The sequence below is a fragment of the Nelumbo lutea genome, chromosome 1 (assembly GCF_056320005.1).
Source record: "Nelumbo lutea isolate HS-2025 chromosome 1, American lotus-T2T, whole genome shotgun sequence".
NCBI lineage: Eukaryota > Viridiplantae > Streptophyta > Magnoliopsida > Proteales > Nelumbonaceae > Nelumbo > Nelumbo lutea.
This window is the reverse complement of record NC_142684.1, coordinates 200404520-200414878: the sequence shown is the minus strand read 5'-3', so window position 1 is coordinate 200414878 and position 10359 is coordinate 200404520.

The following is a 10359-nucleotide window of genomic DNA, read 5'->3' as shown; positions in this document are numbered from 1 at the left end:
CCCCATCGAGAATGCTAGGCCAAGGTAAGTCCTCTATATACACGGTTCTCATGGTGTTGTGACTCGTGCTTGCTAACTGGGACAGGACGTTGGCCTCAGTGTTCTCTAACTTCGGATATTGCTTGATGAAGTGTGACTGGAAGTTGAGTAGAGCCTCCTTTACTTTTTCCAAGTATACGATTATAGTGAGCTCGCGTGCTTCGTATTCGCCCATAACCTGGTTGACCACGAGCTGGGAATCACTGCAAATAACTATGTGTTTTGCTCTTACCTTTTGTGCTAGGTTCAGTCCGGCTATTAGTGCCTCATACTCCACCTCGTTGTTGGATGCCGCGAACTCAAAGCGTAGTACGTATTCCAATTTCGTGCCACCCGGGTTGCGTAGGACTATTCCAGCCTCGCTGCACTACTAGTTCGAAGAGCCATCTACATGAAGGATCTAGGGCTCCTCATCCTAGTTCGCGTTTGGCCTAACCAGGATAAATGCCACACTGGTTGCTACTTCACGGGGTTCAAACTCTATTGGCTTGGGAGCTCCGGGCTCACCCGAACTAGGGATCTCGGGCTCAACCGACCCAGGGACTTCAAGGCTAAACGTGCACTCGGCGATAAAATTTGCTAAGGCTTGGGCCTTAATAGTAGTTCGTGGCTTATACTAGAGGTCGTACTCACTGAGCTCAATGACCCATTTCATTAGCCGACCGGAAACCTCGGGCTTGAGTAAGACTTGCCTCAGAGGTTTGTCGGTCAAGACCATGACAGTGTGAGCCTGGAAAGGGCGGAGTTTCCGAGCTGCAATTACTAGTGCATATGCTAGCTTTTCTATCTGTGGGTATCTCGTCTCTGCTCCCTACAGAATTTTACTAACATAATAGACGGGCCACTGGACCCGATCTACTTCTTTTATTAGTACTGAACTGACCACCTCGTCGCTTGCCGAGAGGTACAGTTCTAAGACCTCACCTTCCTCAGGCCTGGCTAAGTTGGCACAGTGGCGAGGTAGCTTTTTAGCTCATCGAACGCGAGCTGACAGTCTCAGGTCCATTCGAACCCTTTGCCTTTGATTGCCTTAAAGAAAGGCAGACAACGGTATGCCGATTTGGACATGAAGCGGCTCAGAGCGGCTATGCGGCCGTTTAGCCTCTGAACTTATTTTACTTTTTGGGTGGTCTCATATCTAGGATAGCCTTTATCTTGTCCGGGTTGGCCTCAATACCGCGCCGGTTGACAATGTACCCTAGGAACTTACCCGAGGTGACACCGAAGACACATTTGTTGGGGTTCAGTTTCATGCTAAATTGACGAGGAATTTGGAAGACAGAATCTAAGTCTTGTATTAATTCATGTGAAAACTGCGTCTTGACGACCATGTCATCTACATAACATTCTACTTTTGTGCCAATTAAGGGCCGAAACAGCTTATTTACAAGTCTCTGGAAGGTCGCCCCAGCATTCTTCAGTCTGAAGGGCATGACCTTGTAGCAGTACAGGCCGGACTTGGTTATGAAGTTGGTTTTTTTCTCATCGGACTGGTCCATCCTGATTTGGTTGTAGCCTGAGTAAGCATCCAAGAAGCTTAGCAACTCATGTCCCAAGGTCGCGTCCACTAGGCAATCAATTCTGGGGAGGGGGAAGCAGTCTTTTGGGCAAGCTCGGTTCAGGTTGGTGTAGTCGACGCACATGCGCCACTTGCCGTTTGCCTTTTTCACCAGTATTGGGTTGGTTACCCAGCTCGGGTAATGAACTTCCCTTATGAAGTCCGCTACGAGGAGCTTTTCGACCTCCTCGTCGACTGCCCTCCAGTGCTCCGGGTTAAGTTTGTGAGTTATAAGGCCAGGGTCAATACCGGGCATATCGGCCGTGGACCATGCAAAAATATCTAAATTTTGAAGTAAGAAACTCAACAGTTCAGTTCATAGAGGCTCCTTGACAGAAGCACCAATTTGTAGCGTTCGAGCCCGATCTGTAGCCAAGGTCGGAATTGTGACCGTTTCCTCTGTGGGCAAAGCTCGTTCCCTGCCCTGCTCCGTAGGTCGCTCCAGCTTAAGGTCGTTGGCTGCCTTGGTTTTTCCCTTCAGGGCGGCAACATAACACTTGCTGGACTCAAGCTGGTCGCCCCGCACTACCCCCACGCCGAAGTCTATAGGGAACTTCATTGCTAGATAGTAGGTGGAGACCACTGCCCGCAAAATATGCGTAATTGGCCGCTCTATTATGGCATTGTATGGGGAGGGGGCCACGACCACCAGGAAATCGTGGTTGAGTCTGACCGCACAAGGCCATGTGCCGACTTCCACAGGTATTGTTATCTTCCTGAGGGGCCTGGCTTCCTCTCCGCTGAAGCCCACCAGAGGAGTGTTTGCGGGCTTCAGCTCGCTTCTCTGCATCTATAACTTGTCAAATGTTGATTTGAAGAGGATGTCCGTCGAACTACCTGAATCCACTAGTACGCGCCTGACTTCGAAGTCGCTGATCCTTAGTTTTATGACGAGTGCGTCATCGTGGGGGTAGTGGATACCTCACGCATCATCTTCCGTGAAGATCGTTCTTTTGTCTTCAGCCTCTTTGGAGGGTTCTGTTCTTCTCGAGCTACCTCGCGAACTGACATCCGGGCTGCTACTGAAGTACACCCTGTTACCACCGAACCTCCCACTATCACATGGATGGTTCCCCAAACTGGCCTCTCTTCTGGAGGCTGTCGTTGCAACTCTTCGACTGGTTTACTGCTGGATTCGGGGGCATCCTTTCTGTGCTCCCCTTGTTGATCTGTCTTATTGTTATTATTATTATGCTATAAAAAATTTCTCAAGTATCCGCAACGGATGAGTCCCTCTATCTCGTCCCGGAGATTATTACATTGTTTGGTACTATGACCGTGATCTCTATGAAAACTATAGTATAGATTTTTATTTCTCTCATTTGGATTCCCCTTTAGGCGAGGTGGCCACTTTACGTAAGGGGCGTCTTTGATCGTCATCAAAATCTCGGTTCGCTTCGTGTTTAACGGCGTATAATCCATCCGAATTGCTAAGGGAGCTTGGGATGGATGGCTTGGCTTCGCCTCCCGGGTCGGGTTTCTTTTGTCACCTTGGTTGGAGGGCTCACCTTCTCTTTCCCTTTTCTCGACCCCGCCTTCGGTCCTTTGGTTGATCTCTTCCTCTGTTCTCATGAACTTGTCCCCGAGCTTAAGGAATTCGTCCATGGTCGCGGGCTGGCTGGCTACCATGTGTCATTTAAACTCCTTGTGCGTTACTCCTCTCTTGGCCGCCACGAGCCGTACGCGGGGTCTAATCGCAGTATTTACAAGCACGCTTCATTGAACCGCTTGATGTAGCCCCAGATGGATTCTCCTTATCTCTGGACTACTCCGAAGATGCTTTCCTTGGTTTTGGGGCACCGCTTGCTGGTAATGAAGTGTGTGGTGAAGACTTGCACGAACTAGGTCTAGCTTCTTATTGACCTGGGGGCTAGGTTCCTGTATCAGGTGCAGGCCACCCCCCTGAAGGTGGTGGTGAAGGCCAAACACATGCATGATTCACTGGCCCTAGCAATGTGCATTTGGGACTGGAAAGCATCGACGTGGTCGTTGGGGTCAAAGTACCCATCATACTTGTCCAAAGGTGGCAGCTTGAAGTCTCTGGGCATGGGGACTGTCAGGAGTTCTGATGCGAGGGGGGAAGGAACTGAGAGAATTGGGGCAACTTTTACCTCGTTCGAGCTTGTCTCTTCCTTACCTCTGAGCTCAGGCAGGACACGGGTGGCAGTTCGGCCACTTCACTGGCGTCTTCGTTGTTGAGTGGGCCTGGTACTGACGCTGCTAGCCTCTGTGTTGCCAAGCTCGATGGGCCCGGAATGTTGGTAGTCTACTGCTAGGGCACTGAATCGGTTCTCTGTGAGCAGGAACTCAGGCTTGGAGCACTGAGGTGCTGACTTTGTGGGCGCGAGCTGCGAGGCGGGGGTGATTTTCCTTTCCCTTTGGCCTAGGGATGAGGCTTGCCTGTTAGGGGGGTTCTGGAGTTGGGAGGCTTCTCCTCGGTGAGGGCGTCTACCCTAAGGGGAGGCCTTAACCGGCTTCGGGGTAGGGTGTCGAGGTGAAAGCAGTGACTAGTTCAGGGGTAGTTGGGGGAACTGCTGCTGATAGTGGTGTTGAGAGAGGTGGTGTAGTACTTGGTGCTGCTAGAGTTGATGTTGCTGGAATTGTTGCATTTGGGCTTGCATTGCCCGCATGCATTGCATTAGGTCGTCAAACTGATTCTGGCGGGTTGCTAGGGGACAGCAGTTGATTCAGCAAAAGTTGTTTTGATAGGGAGTGGAAGAGGGATGGTCATGGCAGGAAGGTTTACGGGCGCCACTGTTTGTGGTGCATTCAAGCTGGGGATCCCATTCACCAGAAGGGGAATGGTGAACTGTCCGATGCACACCACGGGGACTTGGAGTTGTTCCCCGGTGGTGTTCGTCTTTGTGCCACGTCCGACATTGCTGGAAGAAGCAATGAGTGTTGGGGTTTTTGGAAGAAAAAGAGGTTATGAGAGTTTTAGAGGGAGGCTTTTAGAAGCGTTTCCCACAGACGACACCAATTGATGGTGTGCAATCCGGCAGGTCCTAGCTGCCAACGACCTTGCCTCTGAACGGAGCTACAGGGAACCTGAAACGGAGAAGATGAGGAAACTCGAGGGGGAACTCGATGAGATTGCTCCGAAGCTCAAGTTAGAGTTCTCTCAAAGGCAAGATAAAACCAGATGGTGCAAAGTTCACATACCTCATTTTTGGGGGGTAGGGAGCCTTTTATAACCACCTCGCGCACTTACTCCTAAGCTTCTGTCAGGTCGGGTATGATTATCCCTGCGCTCCTGCCAGTTTGGGTGCCATCACCTTTGCTAGGACAGAACCGCCACTACTCTCTTTGTTAGAGCCATCTTTGCAACTGGAGATGGTAGTAGCAGGTGGCGGTGGCAGGTGGCCGTTGGAGTGTGGCTATCAAGCGTTAGATCCCAAGTTAGTCAGGTGCACTGCCCCTACGTAAGGACTTCCTCGGTGTCAGGTGTGGTACGGTTTGTTCAGTTTGTTGTCCTGGAGGCGAAGTGCTGGAGTGGTGAGCGATGTGGTCTTGATTTCGGATAGAGGTGTGTCCCGAACTGCCATGGGGCAGGCCAGTTTGGGTCGTTGCCCTTTGTGCTTGCAAGGCTCGGAACTTAAGAGAGAGCTCGGGTTCCTTACGGGGAGTTCGGGCTCCTTGTAGGGAGTTCGGACCGCTGGTTCCTCTTTTCGGAACTCGCATATTGGGTGTGTTGTCGTGCCGAGCTATTGCCTTCGCCACATGTCGAGTGATTACGAGGTTGGGCCAAATCTTCCTTCATCAGAAACTGTTATGGAAAGGCAAGACAAAACCAATACATATCGTCTTGCATGATTCTCGCCATTCATGAAAGTTCTCGGTGTACATGTTTCCATTCAAATTCGAAATCTTTTCGTACAGGTATTCAATGTAATCTATAAATTTACTATAAATCACTCAATCAATATACGAGGAAAACTTTCTGTTATCTCTGTTTTTTTTTTTTGACTTTTTGGTTGTTGTTTTTCTGACCTTTTATTACCTAATAACAAAAAGGGTTAAGTACACAGCAACCCAATGCAAAATTCTGAATGACAACCCCCTATATAAACCGCATATTGTCCATGAATTTGGCATCAATTCAAAGTTAAAATTCATCCCCCTGTACTTGTGGGGTTAAAAAATTCTGACCTAAATTGATCAGTCATTCTCCCAATAACAAATTTATAACCAGTCATAATCAGAGGTCACAATACTTCATACAAGTGAGTGAAATCTCTCTCTATCTCTCTCTCCAGCTTTGTATAGAAGTTCAATAAGTTTCAATCATTTTGATCAATTTATTAAATTCAGATATGAATTTGGATGTATGCATATCTGATTCAAATCTGTTGTATTAATTTGCAACACCATTATAGTTCTTTTTAAATTATGAAGTCAAATATTTTGAGGAAAAAAAGGCAAATCAGCAATCACTAAAAACTAGTCACTCGGAAGCCCGAAATTGAAACACACTTTCTCTTGATGCAATTCAAAACGCATCAACTACAAAGCACAGCGGTGGCGGCAGCAACCAACGGCTTTCCACTTTCCCCACCCCACTGCCCCAGTGCCAGTGTGTCACGAGTGACTCCTTTGCCGCGCCATCAAGCACCTACCATGAGCCATCAGAGCGCTAGCCGCGTGCCTTCAAGGTGTCAACATGAGTGTCATGGGTGGGCTACGCATGTATTTTGTAAGGGGGGACCGCCAATGGCGTTATTGTAAATACATAGTATGAATTTTCATTCTTTTGATGTTTCTTACTGTCACTCCCCCAAAATCTTGACATACTCTTTGAGGGGAGGTAGGTAGTCGAGTGAGTTCATGAGCGTGTAAAGGTTAAGCACGAGATCCCCTCGACACTGTATTGTGTGCTTGTGCTTACCATTGATTAATGCAATACAAGTTACCTTTTGTCTAATCAGTGTGCACTTTTGTTGCTTGGTGTGTGTTGTTGGTTGCTTTCATAGGCTTTCTCGACCCCATTGAGCGCCACACGGGGCCTCACTGATTATCCCCGTGACAGTTGGTATCAGAGCAGGTTGCTCTTCAACGCTCGTGACCCTTGCATAGCAACACTAATGGTGGCGCAATGAAGCACAACAAGGAACTCACCGACGAGATTAGGCATGGCCTTGCCCATGCAAGGGAGACTGATGAGTCTCTAGGCGATGAAGTCGCGGTAGAGAAGGCCCCAAAGGGTTGCACATCCAAGACAAGCAAGCCTGACAAGTCAGCTGATACGCTTGCTGCCTTCGACACACGCATCCTTCACTATGAAGTGACTGTTGGGGAGATGCGTGACCGTGTAGAAGAAATCCACTTGAATGTGGAAACAATTGAGAGCTCCATGGTGGAGCTAGAAGCCCGTTTAAATGGCATTATGAATGAGGTCCAAGACGTCCTGAATAGAACCCTTAAGGAAGTCCTTGGAACAAAATCTCGACAAGAAGGGAGCTCATCTCGATCCGACATCCAAGACTAGGTGGATGAGATGAAAGCTGAATGGATGGCCATGAAGGTAGCCATGGCCTCTCCTTTCGACATCCAGACTCAAGTGGATGAACTAAGAGGAAACATGTCGCTCCTCAAGAGACTGGTGGCCAGCACTCCAAGCCCCTCCACAACGCTGGCCCCTGCTCGTGTGAAGATTCGGGAGCCCACACCTTATGCCGGCTCCCGAGATGCTAAGGAACTTGACAACTTCTTGTGGCAGATGGAACAATATTTCCATGCTGCTGGCATTGGTGATGACCTAACACAAATTCGTACAGTGATCATGTATTTGACTGACATTGCTATGCTATGGTGGCGCAGGCGATGCCAAGACATTGAACGGGGTACATGCACCATTGAGACATGGGCTGATTTCAAACGAGAACTAAAGCGGCAATTCTACCCAGAGAACGTGGAGTACTTGGCACGGAAGAAGTTGAAAGCACTCCAACATGGGGACTCACTCCACGATTACGTTAAAGAGTTTTCAGCCCTTACCTTGGAGATCACGGACATGTCCGACAAGGATCTACTGTTCAAACTTCATGGATGGACTGAAGCCATGGGCCGAGCTAGAACTCCAACACCGTAACGTACAGGACCTTGCCACAGCAATGGCAGTGGCGGAGCAACTCAATGAGACCAGCTTGTCAGATGAAGAAGCTCCTAAGCCAGAAAGCCCGCGTTCCCCTAATTTGAGTGGAGGAGCAAGTCGCTCACGCCCTCCGTACGACAACTCTAGCTTCAACAAGCCAGCAAGACAAGACTATGGGAAGAAGCCACAAGGAGAGCAAGGCCCTCAGCACCATTACAAGCCCAGAACCGATGGGTCCCCAATTTCTTGCTTCCTTTGTGGGGGAAATCACTTGGTTCGCAACTGCCCAACCAAGAAGAATATCAATGCCCTTGTTGCCAAGCTCAGTGATGACGAGCAAAGTGATGATGAAAAGTCTGTGCAGGCGCCAAGAGTGGGCACCCTTCAACTCTTCAATGCCATGGTGAAGAAAGAGGCCAATCATGGAAGGCCAAAGAGAGCCCAAAGGGGGCTGAAGTATGTAGACATCCTCCTCGGTGGGAAGCTGACTCAAGCCCTTGTTGATACAGGGGCCTCCCACAACTTCATTTCAGTTGCCGAGGCCAAGCGACTCAAGCTAAACACCGTGAAAGAGACAGGGTGCACCAAGGCCGTGAACTTCGAGGCAAAGGCGATTGAAGGCACGACTCGTGGGGTTGACCTCCAAGTTGGGCTGTGGATAGACAAGATTAATCTTTCAGTTGTACCGCTAGATGACTTCCGAGTTGTCTTGGGAATGGACTTCATGAGACAAGCAGAAGCCACGCTCCTGCCTCACATCAACTCTCTGTGCATCTTGGACGAGCGCTCCCCTTGCATGGTACCAGTTGTGACTTCTACCTGAGTTCATGGGAAGCAAGTTTCTGCACTATAACTTTTTCATGAAGCAGTCTTGTTCAACGCCAACATGAAGGAAGCAAAGAAGTTCCCCACTCTACAAGTTGAAGAAGCCACACCGCGAGCCAACAACTACAGCAGCAGTAGGAAACAACAGGCCATCCAGCCGTCTACACCTCTTTAGCAACAGAGTTCGTGTGCGTCGACAACCATCAAGCAAAGTAGAAGACCCAAGGCCGTGTCCAAGTTCAACATCGCCTATCACCACAACCATAGGGGAAAGCGAGTGCCACCCAAGCTGCCTAGGGACCACTTTCGCACCATCCCTCAGACTGAATCATGTAGGAGCCTTGTGAGTCACCCTTGGGGAAATATTCATGGGAACCAACACCCCAACAATCCAAACCATCATTTTGACCCTTACCTGGCCCAAACCTACTCAATAACCAAGTCGAATCAGCCATTAACATACCTTGAGGCCGCCAGGAAAGGACTTAGCCCTAGGAAACCACAACAAAGTAGGCCAACCCAACCATGCTACAAGACTATACACCTCAACCTTGGACGACAGCAGGTTCGGGAGCAGTAGAAGAACCTTCCTTCCACAGTAGTGACTCTAAGGGACCAGCCGAAGTCGATCTCCAAAGACGTAGATCGAATTGAGTGGGGGAGAATGTCACGAGTGACTCCTTTGCCGCGCCATCAAGCACCTACCATGAGCCATCAGAGTGCCAACCGCGTGGCTTCAAGGTGTTAGCATGAGTGTCATGGGTGGGCTACGCATGTATTTTGTAAGGGGGGACTGCCAATGGCGTTATTGTAAATACATAGTATGAATTTTCATTCTTTTGATGTTTCTTATTGTCACTCCCCCAAAAGCTTAACGTACTCTTTGAGGGGAGGTAGGTAGTCGAGTGAGTTCATGAGCGTGTAAAGGTTAAGCACGAGATCTCCTCAACACTGTATTGTGTACTTGTACTTACTATTGATTAATGCAATACAAATTACCTTTTGTCTAATCTGTGTATACTTTTGTTGCCTGGTGTGTGTTATTGATTGCTTTCGTAGGTTTTTTCGACCCCATCGAGCGCCGCACGGGAGCTCGCTGATTATCCCCGTGAGAAAGGTTGGCAGTGGCTCGCTCAGTCCAATATGTTATAACGCATCGGCGTTGAACTTGAGGCCTCATCCGTCATCAAATAAAGAAGAAAAGTTGAAATTTGGCAGTGACATTTTAGAGGCACAAGCACGCCCGTTATAACGCTCGGTTCCCGGGGCTCAAGAGATTCTTTAGGCGTGGGGTCAAAGGCTGGCAAATCACTCTCCCCCATCCCCCACCATCGTAATATGTAATTTTGCCAATCCTTTGTACATTTCAAATTCCATTTCCATCTTATTTTACATTTCTTTTAGTTATCTCCTTCCCAACTTCCATGTTGTGGTCTTTTCTTTCATTTTTTTTCTTATTTCATATCTCAATGTTGTCTTCATCTACTCCCCCCATGTGTGTAACATTAACAAGTCTTCTTCTTCATCTAGCTTGTTGCTGGTTGGCTGAAAACAATACAAATTAAATAAATGTTGTCGTTTCTGGTTTCAATTTCAGTGCTTAATTTGTTTGTTCATTTGACAGTTTTCATTCTCCTTCTATTCTTCTATTAATTCCTCTCTCTCTCTCTCTCCTGTTGAATTTAATGATTCATCCTAAACCCAAATTAAAATACAAATGAAACAGCTCATCCCTCTGAATCAATTCCATTTTTTTTTATTATTATTACTACTCCATTACTATAATACAGAAGACAAAGCATGACCCGCCATAAACACAATATAAATGCTGGTGCTGCTTCACATG